This window comes from Notamacropus eugenii, chromosome 1, assembly GCF_028372415.1.
Source record: "Notamacropus eugenii isolate mMacEug1 chromosome 1, mMacEug1.pri_v2, whole genome shotgun sequence".
NCBI classification, from domain to species: domain Eukaryota; kingdom Metazoa; phylum Chordata; class Mammalia; order Diprotodontia; family Macropodidae; genus Notamacropus; species Notamacropus eugenii.
This window is the reverse complement of record NC_092872.1, coordinates 581,919,501-581,940,442: the sequence shown is the minus strand read 5'-3', so window position 1 is coordinate 581,940,442 and position 20,942 is coordinate 581,919,501. Positions and strand designations below refer to the sequence as shown.

The window sequence follows — 20,942 nt, the reverse complement described above, 5'->3', positions numbered from 1 at the left end:
TCTAAGCTGTAGACACAACTTAAAAGAAAAACATATATATTTTGTTCTCTCTGTTTTTCCTAAAGGATTCCATGTACATCTCTTTTTGGTATCTGTCTGACTACTATTTCATCCATGAAAACAAAGCATGTTTGGCTTTTGATTTTCGTATTCCCAGCATCAAGGTAAAATATCTAGTGCATAATAGAGACTTAACATGATTACTGAATTTAGAAACAATTTTTAAGGTATTTTTCAGAGATATGAACAAGAATCATACAAGTGAGGAAGCTATGGCAGTAGGTGGCTCAGTGGATAAAGGGCTGGGCTTGGAATCAAGAAGATTCGAGTTCAAATTTGGCCCAGACACCAACTAGATGTGTGACCCTAAAATAGTTGTTTAAGCTCTGTTTGACTCGGTTTCCCTGTCTGTAAAATGGGGATAATAAGAGCACCTGTCTCCCAGGGATGGTATAAAGATTACATGAGATAATAATTATAAAGCAGTTAGCATGGTGAATGGCACATAGTACATGCTATATAAATGCTAGCTATTAGCTGTTATGAAGGGATTATGACTGTGGCCTAAAGTGAAGAAAGAATACCCATATCAATGAATTCCAGCTTGATCCATCAAAATGTAAAGGCAGAAGAAAGGATTTTCTATCATAGAGTGAAATTAAATTCTGTGAATATACTGTTTTCATACAAAGGGAAAAATTATTTCCGAGTTTCCAAAATGTTACATTTCTTGGTACATTCACTTGTTTCTGACAAGTTGTTATATGACTTCATCCATCTTTACCTAAGGACTTTTTAAAACTATATCTGTATTAGATTCTATATAGGTGGCCAAAGTATCTTAGTGGCTTTACTACATAAATATTTTCTAATTTTAATACATATCTGACACTGAAAAAGAATTATGAAAATTGTTTTGAATCTATATTTGGACAATAATTTATTTAAACCAACAATGTGATTTTTAAACTCTAAAATTAAACTTTTTGGGAGAAAAACAGTTTTTGTCCAATCAAAACTATAAAATTTTTATTGAGTTTTTCAATGTGAATTAGACACAATCTTTTTTGGTCTGTTCTATTTATATTTCCCTAAAAGTTCCAGTCCTTCCACGCATTTCTATACAACCTAACAATGGGAGCATTTGTACCTTACTGAAGATAATATAATTTTTAAATCACAATTTCTGCTCATACTTAATGTATCTATGACTCAAGAAAGGCAACGTGACAATGTTTTGGTCACTTTGGACAATGTTGTTTTGCCTTTGTTTGGATGAACTGAAGCTGTTTTTAGCCACATTTGCAATCTGGTAATAATTCTTCCCAACAGAGAAATCACATAGGACAAGTACTATAAGAATAATTTTAAATACTGATTGTTATTGTTCTATAATCTTGACAGAAACAGGGCTAAAGATGCAATTATCTAGTGTTTTCAAAGTCTTGGTGCATTCAGAAAAGTGACTTAACATGTGTTTTGGGCCAAATTTTCAATAACAGCTTCTAAATCTGCAAACCTATGTTTTGGCTGTGGCCACCTTTCGGGCCGCCAGGAACTTCAGTTGGTGAACACTAAGAGCCTTAGATGCATCCAAAAATGGTAATAATCACATATCCAAGTATGAAGTGGAAAAATTTCTGTACCTCTCACACGCTTCAAAGCTATGGTTAGCTAGGTTTAAGGTTAGTTTGGGGGACTATATTCTATGATATAGACTCACACTTGAACTCATCATCAAATATAAGATATAAACCCGATGGAAAAAAATAAAGAACTGTGGGAAAATAAGGTAGAACTAAATGGGAGAAATTAATACATGACCCTGTGAAGTTTTAAAAAAAGTAAAGGAAAAAGAAAAAAGCTACCATTTATTATATACTCAGCTCTTCCTCTCCTATCTGTCTCCCCCTCCCCTTCCTTCTCCTCTCCAAAGGAAGGTGAACTGGGTTGGCTAGAAGATGTCCAGTTAACTTGGGTTTTACTGGCTAATTTCCCTTTCCTTCTTCTCCTTTTCTTTCCTTCCCTTCCTTTCCTTTTTTCCTTTCCCTTTCTTCCTTTCCTTTCCTTTCCTTTCCTTTCCTTTCCTTTCCTTTCCTTTCCTTTCCTTTCCTTTTTCCTTTCCTTTCCCTTCCCTTCCCTTTCTTTCCTTTCCTTTCCTTTCCTTCCCTTCCTTTCCCTCTGCCTTAAGAGTGATTATCAATAGTAACTGTTGCTGTTTCCCTCCCAGCCTAATGTCTTTCTTTTTCTCTGACTCATTAAAGGTGCCATCCCCTGGCTACCTCTTAAAAAGGCCTATTCAATGAATGTGCGTTACTTCAACCTAAGTGAGTACCTAAATAGACCTTGGCCTAAAGGACCCAAGGTCTCCCAGGGCACACTGGGTCATCTCCAGTCATCCTGATGAATGTCTGGTCACTGGATTCAGATGGCTCTGGAAAAGAAGTGAGGCTGGTAACCTTGCACAGCCCTCCCTCACTCAAAACAAAGTCAAGTGCAAGTCATGCCATCATTCCTCTGATGGCACGATCTTCTTTGGCAAAAAAGATGAACACACAATGTGGCAGTGAATGATGGCCAGTCTAAGCTCACAGAACTAAAATAAAAGTAGAATGTTTCAGAAAAACCTCTATTTTACATATTTTTCTTTAGTAAGTTTTCTCTACCCTTGACATATAGCCTCTCCTACTTAGCAAACTCATGTCTTCTAGAATCCTCTAAGAACCTTCCATGGTTCTTCCCAGGAACTTCACAAATATCTCCCTTCCTGTGATATGAAGGTTCCCAATCATTTGAATCTGAAAGATTTCCAACCCCTCCTTATAAAATATTTAGTTCTCTTCTCTGTCATGGTGTGTTCCTGTTACAAAGGTCAGCTCAGGTGCCAAGGCAGAAGTGTACCTCTTAAGTTCATCATCAGTCTCCTTCCATCTCCAGCCAAAAATTGAGAATTGATCCATACTTTGTTGCATCTCACCTTCAGAGGCTGCACTGAGTGCACAATCATCTGCGAATAGAAAATCATACACTAACACTCCCTCCACTTTGGTCTTAGCTTGTAGCCTTTTCAAGTTGAAGAACTTATAATCAGTATGGTGGTTGATCTTGATGCCCATGTTCATCCTCATTGAAAGCATTTGTCAACATGAGTGAAAAATATCATGCTAAAATGCACTGGAGCAAGCACACAGCCATGTTTCACTTCATTGGTAACTAGGAAGGCACGAGAGCATTGTGCATGCTCAGGCAAACATGCCATCATGAAATTGATGTGCAATATTGATGAACTTCTTTGGGCAACCAAATTTTGACATAATTTTCCATAAGCCCTCAAGACTAACAGTGTCAAAGGCCTTGGTCAGATGTACAAACATTGTGTAGAGACCTCTGTTCTGCTCCTGGCATTTCTCCTGGAGTTGTCGGGAAGCAAACACCATATCGACTGTTCCTTGGTCCTTTCTGAAGCCACATGGACTCTCACACCATCTTCCAGGTGAAGGATCAGTCTCCTAAGGAGCCCTCTAGTAAGAATTTTGCCAGCAATGACTAAGAAAGAGATTCCCCTATGATTGTTGCAGGACAATCTATTCCCTTTACCCTTATAGAGATGGACTATGGAGGCATCCTTGAACTCCTGGGGGATAACCTCCTCTTGCCATATAACCTGGAAAATTTTAGTCAGCTTTTATATGAGCAATGAACCCCCTACCTTGTAAATCTCAGCTGGAATAAAATCAGCACCATGTGCTTTGCCACACGAAAGGAGCCTAATGGCCCTCAGAACCTCTTCTTCAGTTGGAAGGTCAGTTAAGGAGGGATTGGCTTAAACCTGAGGTAAGCAGTCAATGGCCACAGCATTGATTGATGATCGCCTATTGAGAACACTATGGGAGTGTTCAGCTCATCTCTCTAGGATCATGTCCTTATCACGAATCAATGTGGCTCCATCAGCACTAAGTAATTGTGATGCATCACAGGTTTTTGGTCCATAAATAGCATTCAGGGGGTCATAAAAGCACTTTGGATTGTTACTATCAGTATAAAACTGAATTTCATCTGCCTTCTTACTGAGTCAAGAATCCTGCATTTCTCTAAGTTTTGCTTGTACTTTGCTTTTGATGGAATTAAATGCTGCCTTCTTAGAGATGGATGAACTATCCTGCTGGTAAATCCTGTGGAGTTCGCATTTTTCATTTAGCAGCTTCTGAATTTCCCCATCATTTTCATCAAACCAGTCTTGGTGTGTGTGAGTGTTCTGACTCAGATGAGCAAATGCAGTGTTGTACACCAAATCTCTGAAAGCTGCCCACTTTTTTTCTGCTCCACTGCTGCCAATTGTGTGTTGGCTTAACCTTCCCTCCAAATTAGCAACAAACTGTTCATGCTCAGAGAAGAGCTCTAATTTGTTGACATTAATTCTTTTGGCAGTCATTTTGCCTTGGGGGCAGTGCTTTGTATGAATGTGAATATGTAGCTTAGAAAGGATAAGTCTATGATCAGTCCAGCACTCTGCATCACACATTGCCTTTACAATCACATAGTCTATTAGATGGCAGTGTTTGCTGTGAGGGTGCATCCATGAAGTTTTATTGCGTTTAGGTAAACAGAAGACAGTGTTGGTGATGAGAAGGTCATGCGATGCACAAGTCTTCAGCAGTAAATGACCACTGATGTTGCTGTTTCCAACTCTATTCCTCCCTAGGACTCCCTGCCAAGTCTGGTGGTCTGAGCCTACTCTAGCATTAAAGTCACCCAGAATTATAAGCTTGTCCTCTTTTGGCCTCTTGTAGCAAAAGAGGCCAAAAATATATATATAGTTGTACTCAAAGCCATAGTGTTGTATCATGTGATCTTTCCGGAGATTGGTTGTATACTTCTCCTTCTTGGTAACCATGACCTAAACTTTATCCTTTCTTCCCATTCTTATGCCTTCATTACTAAGGTTAAGCTATTTCCTTTGAGGGAGGTAGGTAAAATTCATGTCACATAAAAAGCCTTTTTTATTTTAGCATTATTAGATGTTTTGCTTCTTTTGTGGAAATCTAAACCCTCTAAAACATCTACAAAGGATCAGCATAAATGGAGCAAGATTTGTGGTGGTCTCAGATAATCCTGTGACCTCAGGCAAATCACCTAATCTAGGTCTCAGTTTCCTCATCTATAAAAATGAGAAAATTGGTCTGAGTTATCTCTAATGCCCCTTTCAGTACTGAAAGTCTGTTATTCTAAGAGATTCAGAGTCATATGAGCCCTCAGGCTAAGGTAATTAGAGGGAGTGTTAAGTCAAATATTATCTTACAGATTGAGCAACATGATTGGTAAGCCTTAGCCGAGTGATTTCCAATCTTTTCCAGTACTAGGTAGTCTTTTTAATGTCCAAATATTCACAAACACTGACCTTAGCTGTTCTGATGAATGAGGATACATATAACTGGATATAACAACAACAAGTAACATTCATATAGCACTTTAAGGTTGGCAATATATTTACATATCCATTTATAGATATGAAAACTATAGCTGAGAGATGGCAAGTGTCATGTCTAGTATTACATAGTTATTAAGTTCTAAAAGCAGCATCCAAACTTAGATCTTCCTGACTCCAAATCCAAAGTTCTATTAATTATAGAAAACTGCCTTTGGATATGGCCCAGAGCTTGGGAATCTCAGTCTTAGATCACAGGTCTCCAATTTTGTGTGTCTGTGATTAGGAACTCCTGGAAGGATGGCAGACACATGGGGATAATGTGCTAATTAGGAAACTGGTAAGTTATGGTGAGGAGGGATTGCCAAGAGGGACTATGTCCAAGTTCACCTGTTTGAGTATCTTCAGAAATAAAGACCATAAGAATTGTATATGGCCAAAGTCTTTGGTCTCATGATCAGCCATTCTCTAATCTGTTATTGCTTGGCTGATTGTGAATCTATGACTTAGAGAGAATGGTGGCTTTGACAAAGTATGAAGCAGCTCTGTGACATAATGCTATAGTCAGATGAAAATGGAAGCCAAGCACTTAGAAGGTACTAGCTATGAATTTATAAAGAAATATGAATTCTTTTATGATTGTTTGGTAAAGATATTACAAGAAATTACTCATTCATCCAGGAAATATTTACTGAGTATGTACCAGGTATTGTAGGGATACGTTATCAGCCTTAGAGTAACAAATTGCTATGAGCCTCCAGGTAGAGTAGAATTGTATTGGACTCTATCTCTTATCAATTGCCATGGGTCTAAGAACGCATGATGTTTCTGCTTCTTTTCTCTTTTTGTGTTTATTTTTTTCTGATCTTGGGTGAATAAGTATCTGGAGATTAAATAGTCAAGTTACAACCTTGTGAGCTTCAACACGTAGAGAGACTCACAAGAGGTTAAGCAACTGAAGTCAGCAACAGAATCTTGACAGGACCAAGAGCAGTATTGTCCATTAAAAAGCTAGCCCTGAGGAGTAACCTACTTGGCCCAGTCAGCCCAGCACTAATCAATAAAGCAGCCAAGACACCATATCCTTTGAGCAAGAAGGTGACTCTTCCATTGACTATGCCATACACAGGAAAAGGAAAAAATATTCCCAGCACCAGGGAAAAAAGTTATGATAGTTTTGTCCAAGATGATTCAAGAGTGGCTCTGTGCAAAATCATGGAGATGGATTAGATTACAACTTCTAAACCAATGAGCTGATACCTGATTATATTTCAAAAATGTCTTTGGTATTTTGAGGCATCTTGAATCACTTTGCCAATTTTTGAAAGGAAGGGTGGTGTGTTGTAGCAACCATGGTACAGACAAAGGATGATGACTGCGGTGTATTTATATATACCAATACCCACTTAACAGCCATCTATCTATTAACCATGCTGCCTCCTACTTGACCTCCTTCCACTAGAATCTGACTCTAGGACCTGGCACCCTGTGATCTGACTAGTGAACTTTTACTTTATCTTACTCAGTCCTGGACCCACCATTTCACTTCCTGTCCATCTCCAAGCCATTCTCCACTGGCTCCTCCTTCCAACCCTTGCTCTCCTACATGTATTGTCTTCCCTAGTAAGAATATATGCTTATGCTATATTGCTTGCTTGTATTTGTATCTCTAGCACTTAGTAAATACTTAAGAAATGATTTTTCATTTATTCACTAATTCATAAAAACCAAAATAAAACATAGTCTCTTCATGAAACTTATAGGTTAACAGAACAAAGGAAGCATACACTTAATTCAACATTAATAAGAAATACAATAATGAAAATAATAAACAAATATATAGGAATTCAAAGGAGGGAAACATCAATTCCTGCTGTGGGATCGGGGAAGGTCTCATGGAGTCATTTGATATGGACTATGAAATGTAAGTACACAACTGAAGTTTTGATATTTTCTTTTACAAAGATGCCTTTTCAAAGGACTAAAGAGATTTGATAAAGACATTAACTTTTCCACTCTACAAAACAAATCCCTTTCTTTTGAATTAGTATCACATAAAAGCCTCTTCTCTTTACAGTCTAATGATAGACAAAGTACGCCAAAAAATGTAATAAGCAAAAAACTATGTAGTGCTCTAAGAAGTTTTAAGTGATTATCAAATTCATTTGTAATCTCTAAAACTTTTGCTTCATCTCACATCAGACAACTGCTTAAGTTAACTTAGCATGTTAAAATATTGTCAAATGAGGTATTACCTACAACAACCAAGTCAGAAATTGTCAGTGTCAAGAGAAGACTTCAGTAGTTTAAAGGTTATTTTTTAAAGTAAATGCTAATCAATTAAAGCATTTCTCATGCTTCAATTGACCCAAGAAATTAAGGTTCCTAAGTACATTCTCAAGCGTGTAACCTGTTTCTCCATATTTCTCATCCCTTCTATTTTTCACAATCAGATAGAGCTATCAGCACAAGTATACATAGAAATGTATCTCTTGGGCAGGACAGTAATGTTCAGAAGATACAAGGATCCATGCAATAAAGTGCCATTTTAAATATAGTTTTTTGGAGGGAAACGTCTCTCAAAATAAATTTTCACACTTTCATCAGAAAAGGGAAACTGTGAACCAAGGCATTTTCCCTTTTGTCTTACCTGTCAAAAATGTCGGAGTTCAGTGTCTTATTCTCATAAATAGATAAAGAAACCTGATGGCTTCTTTTCCTTTACACTGATACTCTGTGTTATTCCTAAATTTCATATTCTCTGCTTGGTTTATCTGGGTCAAGCTCACATGTCAGGAGAAAATCATCAATTATAACAATTACAAATGAATATATAAATAAAATCAAATATGTCTACAAATAAACTTAGGCGGTGTCTAGACATTTTCAAAATAACATAAAATTCAGGAATGTAATATCTGACTGCTGTATCTGGTAGGACCCTAAAGGTCTTTTCCAAATCCTTCATTATGCATCTGAGGAAACGAATGCCCAAAGAAGTGTCTTTGCTAAGATTTGAAAACAGGCACTTGGAGGTCAAATTAAAGAATGGGCCACAGAAACATACACCTAAAAGAGAAGGCACAGTCCCTTTTCTTCAAGCTCATATTTCAGTTTTACAAAGTTACAGCTCAGCTTATGCTGAAAACTTGGCTGAATAATCTTGTCCTACATTGGACTCTTCCTCAAGTTTTGTATTCACAAGGTACCCCTTTCCAAAGAGACATCACATGCTCTTTGCCTTCAGTTTCAAACAATCTATCCTTCATACAATTACCAGGTTTTCTCTGTGTACAGATATGATCATATCAATCCTTAAATCCTTTTTGTTGTCCTCTTTTCCTTCTTTTTTATCCAAATTTATTAATTTGTTTTCAGTTTTCAACAATCACTTCCATAAGTTCCAAATTTTCTCCCCCTCCCTCCCCAGCCTTTTTCCTTCTGAATAAGATTTAAACTACTTATCCCTTCTCAACCTCACGCTACCTTCTTTCTTCCCAGGGACTTGCCACGTTCTATCGCATACTGTAGGTTCCAGCTTACATGGACCTCTCACTATCTCCATCCTAGAGAAACATCATAAGAGGTATAATAACTATCTTTAAATATTTGTAAAAATGTGAAAGATATGTTAGACTTGCTCAGTCTGGCCCCAGAGGGCAGAAACAGAAGCACTGGACATTGGAAGTATCAGAGAGGTGAATTTTATCCCAATGTAAGGATAACTTCCTAATATTTACTCCCTAATATCTTTATTCAAAAGTGTAATTGGCTGACTCAAGAGAGAAGAGTACCCTATATGTAAATTATTTTGAGGTAGCAAGATGTACAGAGAGCAACATACTTGGAGTCAGAAGGAGCTGAGTTCAAATACTGCCTCAGACATTTACTGTGCTACTCTGGGTAAAGCACTTAACCTCTCAGTATTATCATCTGTAAAATGGGGATAATAATAGTATTTATCTTCCAAGGCTGCTGTGAAAATAAAACAAGATAACAATTGTAATGTACAGTGCCCAACACATAGCAAGAGCTATATAAATGTCATGGTTCTGCTGCTGTCTTATTTTTTATTTTCTATAACATCCAATATAGTGTTCTGTAAGGAATATACCCTTAAAAATTGTGGAATCAAATTTAATATATTTCAAGTGAAGTTTTTACGTATAATCTAAAATGTATGCTAAAGTGCATAGTATGCAGTTTACTTGATTAACTGGCATCAAGTATAAACCATGTTATGTGCGTAGCGTAAGCTTCTTAAAGGCAGAGACTGCTTTTGCACAGTGCCTGCACATAGTAAGTTTTTTTTTTAAAATACTTTTTGACAGATTGACAATAAGATCTGGTGCTAGAAACCAGATTGAGGTTTTATTTATTTATTTTATTTGTTGAGGTTCTCCTGTAAATTATCTGTTGCTTTGAACTGATACACAGTAGGCACTTAATAATAAATGTGTGGTGCTTGACTTTTTAAAATAATCATGTGATAGACTGAGAGGCACAAGAAATACATTAAATTTCATTATTTATTATTCCAGCTTCTAGTCCCTTAATCTTATAACCATTCCCCATACAGATCTCAAAATAATCTTCCTTTAGTATCAGTCTGACTCTTATTCGCTTGCTTGATAACCTTCTGAAGTTCCCTATGGTCTCTAGAATTGACTAAAAATCCCTCTGTGTGGAACGTAAATCCTTCACAATCTAGCATCAACCAACTTCTGCAGACTTCTTTTGCATTAAACTCCACACACTCTGCATTCCACCCCAACTGGTCTCTTGGTGATCCTCCAGTCTACCATTCCATCTTTCACCTTCATGTCTTTGCATGGGCTGTCGTTATGTGGCTAGAATTTACTCCTTCCTTACCTCTAAGTTTCTTCAAAGTGTCTTACGAAAAGATTTTTCAGATATTGCTCTCCTTTCTCATATTATTTTCTATTTACTTAAATGTCTACAGTTTGTATTATTTTTTTATATGTGAACCTTGTGAAACAGGAATTTTTTGTTGTTTTTGCTGTGCTTATTTATTTTGCCTTTGTATCCTTAAAGCCTTAGGCACTCAGCTTGTATACAGTAGGTACTTAATAAATACTTATAGCATAGAACTAAAATCTTCATTCCTCTCTATGCCCCACACAACCGTGACTTTCCAGACTTCTTCATGTTCCAGTGTCTTTCTCACCCTGGAAGAGCCCCCTGCATCCTTTTCCTTTGATTCATCAATTCCCTCCAGGTTATTTTAAAGAAGAGTGCAAGTCAGTCATACTTACTCCTTTATTAATCTCCTGTGTCCTCACTTTGCCTTCAATCCACTTCCTCACTCTTCTTCAGTCTTCCCTTCTGACACCGACTCCAACTGCACACTCCTTTGCAGTTTCCTTTTATGTTTTGCCCTCTCTCATTAGACTGTAAACTCCTTGAGACTAGAACCTGTCTTCCTTTTTGCTTCTATTTGTATCCTCAGTGCTTAGTACCTGGCATACTGCTATATGTTTATATAGCTAAGTGCTTAGTAAATGGGTGTTGACTTAACTTGGTGACTTGGTCATGTATGTGAAACTTAAGAGAGGGTGAGATTTAAGAGAAGCAGATTAGCTATCTGTCCCAAGGCTAAGTAAATTTCTAAAAAAAAAAAATCAGTCTAATTAATAATTCTGATACAATCTGGTAGTCAAATTAAAGTTTCCCATGACTAAATTACTATCTTTACTAAAGGAATTAAGCTTACTAAAAACTAAAAATATTTTTGAAAAAATATTTTTGGAAATATATTTTGGAAAATGGCATTAGTTTCTCTGCAATATTATAGTTTTCTTTTTCTTTTATATTTTTTAAAAATGAATTTAATTAGCAATGGGATATGAAATTCAAATTCATTTGGGGTCTTTTGTGAGACGTGGGAAAGTAGATCTGTGCAAAGTAAGAGAAATGAGTCATGACTGAGATGCCTTTATGCCACATTAGAATATTCCCGATTCAAGGGGCCACCTCCCAATGAAAGAATCACATAGCTAGAAATTATGTCCAGACCTCATTTGGCACACTGCCGCAACCTCCTTTTCAAGCAATATTGCAACTACATCATTCAAAACAGATGTTTATATATTACAATCTTAGTTACTCATTTTTTAAAAAGGTTTCATGTTCCTAATATTGTGGTTCTAGATAAATAAGCATATAGTTTAAGTCCTAAAAAGTTCAAAAATTATTTGTTAAGTACCTTCTATAGATTAGGTACCAGGAGTAATACAGAACAGTACACCTGCCCTAATTAATCATAGAAAGTTTATAAGCTAATAATTACAATCTACAATTAAAAGAAAAAAGTGCCATGAATTAATTAAAATTTGTGAATAGAAAAAAAAAAGATAGAGTCCAAGAATTTGAACCCCGGAAGACTATGAGAGCTGAATGAATGAAAGGGCAATTATGAAGTGTTTACTATATACCAAGCATTGTTAAGAGTGGGAAATGAAAATATAAAAACAAAGTCAAATGCTTTTCTCATGAGTTTTACCTTTGAATAGAAGTAGACACACAGAAAAATGGTGGCCAGAAAGCACTCTTTGGTCTAGCAAGTCCCAGGAATGCTAAGTGAAGTTATAGGGAAGTAGACTGACACACTTCATCCAAGAATATGCAAAGCTGATTTGATTGTGCTTTGTCATTTCAGAAGGGCCAGGGAGGAGAAGAAGGAAAAGATAATGGAATGGTTGTGGAGGATACTGTGGAAGAGGAGGTCACAGAAAAGGATATAAAGTGGAGCACAGCTGGGGCTTTCCAGAAATAGAGGTCTGAAAGACAGTCATCAACAGAGAAAGAGAGAGAGAGAGAGAGAGAGAGAGAGAGAGAGAGAGAGAGAGAGAGAGAGAGAGAGAGAGAGAGAGAGAGAGAGAGAGAGAGAGAGAGAGAGAGAGAGAGAGAGAGAGAGAGAGAGAGAGAGAGAGAGAGACAGAGACAGAGACAGAGACAGAGACAGAGAGTACTAGATGGAGTAGTAGATAGTGCCAGGCCTGTAAGCTCATTCAGTGTGTACTGGTGTTATAATATCAAGTACAGAAAAAGAATCACTTCTCAAAGCTTGCCTGCTATATTCCCTTTGAGTTATCCCAATATAGTGGCTCTTTTCAAAGTAGCCATATAATGTTGATTCAAATACAGTTTGTTATCAGCTATAACCCTAAGGTTTTTTGTTTTTACTAATGTTTAATCAATCCTCTGTGCTGTATCTGTCTGTCTGTCTCTATCTATCTATCCATCTCTCTCTATCTATCATCTCTCTACTGCCTTAAGTTGGCCTCCTGAATCAGACTGATGTGAATTTTATATTTCTTGTCTGTTTGATAAATGGAAAACCAGAACATGTGTGAATGTAGAAAATACAATAGAGGAAAGAAGTATTCCCCAAACCAGGAAGTAATTACTGGCCATAAAAAAGAATAAATGAAAATTAAGGCAAGCCTACTGGAATTTACTTAGTAGAGTCAATGTAAACAACAACAACAAAAAAATGTGTATCTACTATTATCTCCACCCTCTAATGATTTTCTCTTTCCTTGTTTTTCATGGAAACCCATTCCTGTGAATGTCCGTTGAGGATTTAGGGTAGCAGTGGTAAATGTGAGCTAATGTAGTTTTGTTTTTCTTCCCTGAGTGGGGGGCCTAATAATAGTATCTCTTACATTGTAGAGAAGTTCAATAACTATTGGACAAGGAGCAACAGTATAGTAATAGAATTCTGGGGTCACAGTATAACCTAGAACAGACAATGAAAATAAATCTCACTCTCATCATCTCATTTATTTAGTACACATGACATAGTTCATTTTCGAAAGGGCATGGGGAGCATGTTTTCAGAGATAAATGAGAAAGTTCTTCAGATATAATCAGATTGTTCCTGAGTGCTGCCATTCATGTCTTGGGAAACTGCACTAAAAGAAAATGCTGGCATGTCCCTGGTGACAATTTTCATTTACCTTTTATGTTCTGGAAAATCACTGAAACAGATGTTTGTGGTAATAAGAATCATTTAAAGCAGGGGTCATATAACAATGTGGCATTGCCTGGTCACTGAATCATCTGCAAACCACATTCTCATAATGAACTCAGATTTTCTAAATCTAAAGGCTTCTTGCTTATGAACGGAAATATAGTAACACTTATAAAAAGCTGTGTTGTCCCGTTCATTACTGACCACTTTCAAAAAGCATACCTGGAAGGCTGGAAAGATAATGATCATGCACTACTGACCTCCAGTCACCAGGACAAAATGGCGACAGCAGCCCTTTCTTCCCCGCTGCCATCATTTGCTGCTATTCTCAGCCTTCTACTGCCTGAGCCATACTTCCCTTCCTTCTTCTCCTCTTTTGTGGTAAGGTATGAGTACTTGGAACAAGATTCTAAATCTAGAGCAGGAGGAAAAGGGAATATAAACCCTTCCTCTTCTTTCGACTCTAAAGCTACTCCTACTCCAGCTATCATCTACTTTGGTTTCACTCTACAGTGTTCCTACTCAACTACATATTTCCTTTTCTTTCTTTGTAGGATTCATCATTGAATTTCACCATTCTATCAGACCCTTTCCCTGATGAAGCTACCTGTGTCCTAGAGCTGGGGAAATCTCTTTCCCACTGCCTGGAAGATGGGAAGAGTCAACAATATGTAAGTCCCTTTTCAAAAAGGGGACAAAAAATGAATATGTAGGAACTATGAACCGTACTTCCCTATATAAATATTAAATTCTTACGTTTATGACATAGTAAATAGATTGAGGATATCCCAACTTCAATGAAAATCATGAAAGAGATAGTTCAATACAGTATCTTATTAAAAAAAAAAATCTTTGATTGAATGAAAGGTAATCCAGATCTAAACAAAGGTTATGCCCAAAGAGCCAAAATTCGTAAAAGCAAAATTTAAAAAAAAGACCAGTCTGTGTTATATGATACCAGATATCTAGACATGTGCAAATAAGAGACTGACTATATTTTTCACTTTTCAACCAGGTATTTGATGTTGTGTTCACACAGCCAAGGAGTTCAATAAAGAATAAAGAATGCTCTTAGAATTGCCCAACTTGCACTAGAAAAAAGGCCCTGATACTTATTACTAATTACTGGCATTTATTTAAGGCTTTAAGGCTTGTAAAAAGCTTTACATAGATTATTTCATTTTATGCCTCAAGTTCCTTACCCTTAAAGTGGGGATAATAATATTTGCACAATCTACTTCAAAGAGTTGTGAGGAAAACTCTTCATAAACTTCAAACGTGAGTTGTTATTATGAAGGGAATATTAAGGACTCAAAGTGTTTCAAACCAACAAGAATGTCTTGAAAGGTAAAAATAACCACAGAAAAATATTTTTTTCAACATAACTATCTCCTTTTCAAATGACTACTTGCATCATTCAAGAAATTATTCAAATGAAGGCAGCCAGCCCCTTAGATTCTATGGTAATGTGTCCTTCAGGAAGAAGTAAGAGGAGACTACATACTGCTGAGTTAATATAATATAATATAAAACAGCTGTCTGCTGTGAAGAAAATGTTTACCTATTTTGTTCTTCCTCCATATTCCTTACAGGTCAAGTTTTTATCCAAGATCCTGTAACTTAAGCTTGATTTTTTAGCCAACAACATTCAGATATTACTCTCTTCTGATATCATTAGTTTCCATGGAAACACTCTTAAAATGGTACTTCTGGTTTGTGTAGGCACCATCATCCCCTATCCATTCAAACTAAGTACAGGAAAAGCTTCCACAGCATCTCACATCTCCCAACTGTACTATGTTGCCTGAAATATGACTATTCTTAAGGCTCTGTTACCTTTATCGGAAACTTTAGTCTCTACTGACACACAAATGACAGATTAAAAACCATGTTGCCCAATTAACCCTTACCTCACAGGGAATGTGTCTTTCTGGGATGTAGTCACAAGTTTCACTGAGATTTCTTACCTTAAAGCATTAATAATTTAAAATCATCATTCTGGAAAATAGAACTCTGGTGTCTTAACAGTTTTTGTGTTATGTCAATAGTTTGTCATCCATTGTCTTTGGTGGAAATAGTTAGGTCTTTAGAGGAAAATAAATCTTACTGCTCTAGGAAAAAAAGGCTCTTAACCTGGTGTCTGTGAACTTGTTTCCCTATTACCCTCAAATTTTGATAATAAATTCACAACACAATTCATTTTCTTTGTAATTTTATGTATTTTATCATATAAATTTAAAACATTGTTCTTAGAAGAGGTCTACAGGTTTCACCAGATGGCCAAAGGGTTCCATGATAGAAAAATAGCTTAAGAACCTACCCTCTAGGAAGGAAGAAAGAGGGACTGGGTTACAGGCCATACATGAAGGGTAATAATCATACATATAATATAATTTTATGTCTGTGAGAAGCAGCATGGTATAGTGGACAAGGGGCCAGACTTGAAGTCACACACACTTAGATTTAAGTTCTACTTCAGAAACACACTGTGTGATGGCGGACCCAGGGGGGTCTGTGAGTTCAAATTTAACCTCAGACATTTACTAGGTGTGTGATCGTGTGCAAGTCACTAAATCTCTGTTTGCCTCTGTTTCCTTAACTTCAAAATGGGAAAAATAATAGCATCTAGTTCACAGGATTGTTGTGAAGATCAAATGAGATATCTGTAAAGTGCTTAGTGCAGTGCCTGACACAAATTAGGAGATGTAAATGTTTGTTTTTCCGTATATGTCGCACCAGAGAAACTTGGTTCAAACTCTGTTTCTGCAATCTATTACCTGTGTGACTCTGAACAACTCATTAACCCTTTCATGTATTTACAATTATTTATTTTTGCATCACTTTATCTGAAAAATGAAGGGATTGGGCTAGATGACCTTCAAGATCACTTTCAGATCTAAATCATTTAATCTGCAGGTGACCCAGACATTTGGGAGATGGTGTGGTAGAGGGGGAAAAAACACTGAACTTTAAGCCAAAAGATCTCAGTTGAATCTCAACTGCTTTGTGTACTAGTTGTAAATAAATAATAAACTATTCTAGGTATCAGTTGCCTTATCTCAAAATGAGGTGTTTGGAAAATATTTCTAAAATTATTTCCATCTATGATACTATATGATTCTATAAAATTTAAATGTCAAAGAGTCTGCAACATGTTGGATATCACACTGAGCTAAAATGACTATCATTACACTCTATAAGAGAGAGAGAGAGAGAGAGAGAGAGAGAGAGAGAGAGAGAGAGAGAGAGAGAGAGAGAGAGAGAGAGAGAGAGAGAGAGAGAATTACTTTCCATAAGCAGACAACTTTGGGTATGTGAACTAGAATATGATTTGAAAAGAGATGGAATGGTAATTGGAAGAATGTGTAATAGAGATCATTGGCTGGTAACATTTAAGTAGTGTTAAGCATAAAATGTGAACTTTTATACAACATTTAAATAGTTCCAAGTGACTCTATTTTCCTGAAAAACACACAGATTTTTTGAGAATTTTACTCAATGGTGATCTAAGAAGAAATTTCACCAAAAATATATATCAAAGTAGATTTTTCTAATAGCAAGAGGAAAAGACAAAAAGAGCTACAGAAGCCTTAAATGTATGATGCTTTAGAATATAACTTGGTAATGTTAATTCTTATCTTTGGTAATTGAAAGACTATATGGTAGAAACAATCTACCACTTAAGTGGAAAATTATTAACAAAAATTTGACCAATAAACTTCAATTTAGCTGATCATTTGTCATCTCTGTAAACAGTAGTGAGATTGGAGTGACTAACTGCACCATGTATTTCAAAAAATACTTAGCCCAATGTTAAATGAAAGTTAGAAAGGTTCACTGACATTTTTTATACCCACTTTGTTTAAATTTACAAGTTCTGTAGAACTGAGTAATTTCTTCACTCCATAATGCAAATTACTTTGTTTTTATATACTTTGAAAATTAAATTAAGGTGATATACATATAAACCATAGCTTAGGAGTAACATTAAAGGTAACTAAAAGGCCATTTTTGTATCAGGAAGATCTTAGTTAAAATTCTACCCCTGATACATTCTATTCCTTTTAACTTATTATCTGGCTTGGAAGAGGGAATTTATACTTTGGGAGTACCCCAAACCAAGGAAATCATTGATCTGGACAAATCTAAATAAAAAAGAAATGCAAACAACTCATGTCTCTACCATTGAATGGCTAAAAATAATTTGACATGTACACAAAGCCCAAATAATGACTCCATATTTAGAGTGACAATATTATAATAATTTTATTCTAGTTCAGTATTGCCATCATTGTCTATTAATGCTATCAATGTCTATTAATATTAAAACTATTGAATAGATGAGATAAGAGCCTTTGTTCTTAAGTATATGAAAATAAAGTCAAAAAAGGTGTACTTGGATCATTCAGAATTATTTGTTGTTTAGTCGATTCACTTGTATCTGACTCTTTGTGACCTGATTTGGAATTTTCTTGATAAAGATACTAGAATAGTTTGCCATTTCCTTCTCCAGCTCATTTTACAGATAAGGAAACTGAGGCAAGTGGGATTAAGTTACTTGTCAGGTTTGCACAGCTAGTAAGTGTTTGAGGCCAGATTTGAATTCAGGAAAATAAGTCTTCCTGACTTCAAGTGTGGTACCCTATCCACTGCACACTATCCTAGCAGTGCATTCAGAATTATAATTTGGCTAAAAAGAGTACATCAAATCATGCTTCCATTCTAATACCATCAATCTTTGATTACATAAATCATCTTTGGATTTGTGGCATGGAATGACATCTGAGACTAAAGAAGTCTTTTGATGATTAATAAAAGAAACTTCTCTTAACTTCTCTTCCATTCCATACTGAATTCAAATAAACTTATAACAAACATTTTCTCCATCCCAGCTTTATCTTATAAATATTGTCATTAAATGGTCTGAGAACCAATAAATCTAAGAGGGTCACAGACTGACCAGTATGACTAATTTCACATTCCCAAATAAAATTAATGAACTGATTTTCTACTGCACTCATTAGTCCCTTCAAAAGTTTTTTAAATGTTCAGATAGCTATTTTTTTTCTAAGATACTTTTACCTTTAAGCAAACAATCACACAAAACAATATTGAGACAGCTGGTATTTTAAGGTGCCTTAAATTTTACAAAGTAGTTTATGAATTGCAAAGTGTTTTCCCCATAGTTAATCTCATTTGATCTCCATATTACCTTTATTTTACAGGGACAGCTAGCTGTAACAGTAAGAACCTCAACATACATGGGGGCCTGCTATCACAGGTTCTTAGATCTGCATTCATAAAGGAAAGCAACTTTTGAGGCGTTAACAATCACTTTAATCCAGCACATGTAACATTCCTTTAACCAAGCACATATACCATTCACCTAGTTCAGGGGAGTCAGCACCCTGAACTTCAAAGAAAATACAGAGAAATCAAAGATCAACAGACATGGCTTTCTCTTGAAATCAGCAGACAGGTCCAATTGTCTGACCATAGTTACCAGAGAGGGAAACACTGACGTCTGGGTTTTCAAAGCCAGAGGTTTCCTATAGCGACTTCTGAGAGTCCTCATCTGGCCAAACAAACACTTCTAGTCAGTAAGCCCCAAAGTAAAACTTCAACTCAGAGTATTTATACCTTTTTTAGAGCCAGAAGGCATCACAACCCTTGAGAACTAGTGCCTCATTAACAAAAGGCTTGGACCTCCCCACAAATCTTTTCTAATCAAATTCTTCTTAATGGGGAGACCCATTAATGGGTAGGGAAGATATTTAATTACATTAAAATAATTAACAATGCAAGTACATATACTGTTTTTACTCAAAAAAAAAACTATTGTTCCTGTACTTTACTCCTTGTAAAGCCTCTTGATTGATAAAGGCAAGATTCAATCAGAGGCACTTGATTATACTAAAACAAAAACAGCAAAATATATTTTGCTTGTCATCACATTTCATCCTTTCAGGATCCTTGGCCTTAAAATCTAAATGGCCATGGATCCTGGAACAAACAGAGGCATTATACTTATTGATGATACTAAAACAAAAACAGCAAAAGATCCTACTTTGCTTGTCCTTACACTAGCTGACACAGTAGATAAAATGCCAGGTCAGGAGTCAGGAAAACGTAAGTTCAAATTTAGCCTTGGGGGCAGGAGAGGAGTCAAGATGGTGGAGTAGAAAGATACACATATGCTTAGCTCTTACCCTACAGCCCACAAAATACCTGTAAAAAAGAACTCTCAACAAATTCTCGAGCAGCAGAAGCCACAGAACAACGGAGTGGAGGAGATTTCTGTTCCAGAGAGACCTGAAAAACCAACGGGAACGGTCTGTTGCACACTGGGCATGGAGCAGAGCCCCACCCTGCCTTGGCAGCATGGCACTGAGAGGAGCAGATCCAAGCAGGCTTCAGGGATGGAATCTCCAGTAGCAGTGCAGATCCCTCAACCCACAGGCACAAAGGTCAGTGAGAGGGTCTTTTTGGCTGGCCGAGAGGGGAGCAGAGTGTCCCCATAACTCAGGCCCCCTCAGGAGACAGCAGGGGAGGCAGCAGCAGACAAGGCTCCCAAAGCAGGTAGTGGCCTGGCATCCATTGTTGAAGGTCTCCTTGTAAACCCCCTGAGGGAACTGAACCTGGTGTAGCAACCCTGCCCCTACCTGAGCAGCTGAACTTAATTTCACACTGAATAGCAGCCCTGCCCCCACCAAAAACCCCTAAGGCTTGGGAGCAGCTCATTTGAATCTCAGCCCCCAAGCACTGGCTGGGTGGAACTGGAGGTGAGGTGGTTGTGGATAGAAAACTCAGAAGTCAAGTAACTGGCTGGGAAAATGCCCAAAAAAGGGAAAAAATAATAAGACCACAGAAGGTTACTTTCTTGGGGAACAGGTGTCTCCCCCCCCATCCTTTTGGATGAGGAAGAACAAGGCATACTGTCAGAGAAAGTCAAGGCCTCTGCCTCCAAAGGGAACTTAAAATGGGCTCAGGCAATAGAAGACCTTAAAAAACAAGTTAGCAGCTTACTACAGGAGAACCAAAAAAATGCTGAGGAAAATAATAGCTTTAAAAAGAGGCTAACTCAATTGGAAAAAGAGGTCTAAAAAGCCAATGAGGAGAAGGAGATTTTAAAAAGCAGAATTAGCCAAATGGAGGAGAAGGTTCAAAAGCTCACTAAACAAAATAATTCACTGAAAGAGAGAATTGAGTTCAGGAAAACGAATGACTATGAGTTAAACCAAGAAGTTAGTAAACAAAGCCAAAAATCTGAAAAAATAGAAGATAAGGTAAAACAACTCATTGGAAAAACAACTGACCTTGAAAGTAAATCCAGGAGAAATAATTTAAAAATTATTGGACTACCTGAAAGCCATGATCAAAAAAAGAGCCTAGACATTATCTTCCATGAAATTATCAAGGAAAACTGCCCTGAGGTTACAGAATCAGAGGGCAAAACGGATAATGAAAGAATTCATCGATCACCTCCTAAAGAAACCCAAACAGAGAAACTCCTAGGAATAT

General features: G+C 36.7%; 1 protein-coding gene across 11 annotated transcripts in view; it reads right to left on the bottom strand.

Annotated features, from left to right (window-relative positions):
* The window catches only part of PLCB4 (phospholipase C beta 4), a 482,923-nt gene that overhangs the window by 263,345 nt on the left and 198,636 nt on the right, over positions 1 to 20,942 (bottom strand). For 4 of the 11 annotated variants that reach the window (XM_072634439.1, XM_072634435.1, XM_072634442.1 and 1 more), the window contains one exon: positions 19,650 to 19,733. The exons of the other annotated variants lie outside the window; for them this stretch is intronic. The gene's annotated coding sequence lies outside the window, so the exon portion shown is untranslated. The remainder of the gene's footprint in view (positions 1 to 19,649; positions 19,734 to 20,942) is intronic. 11 annotated transcript variants of the gene reach the window in all.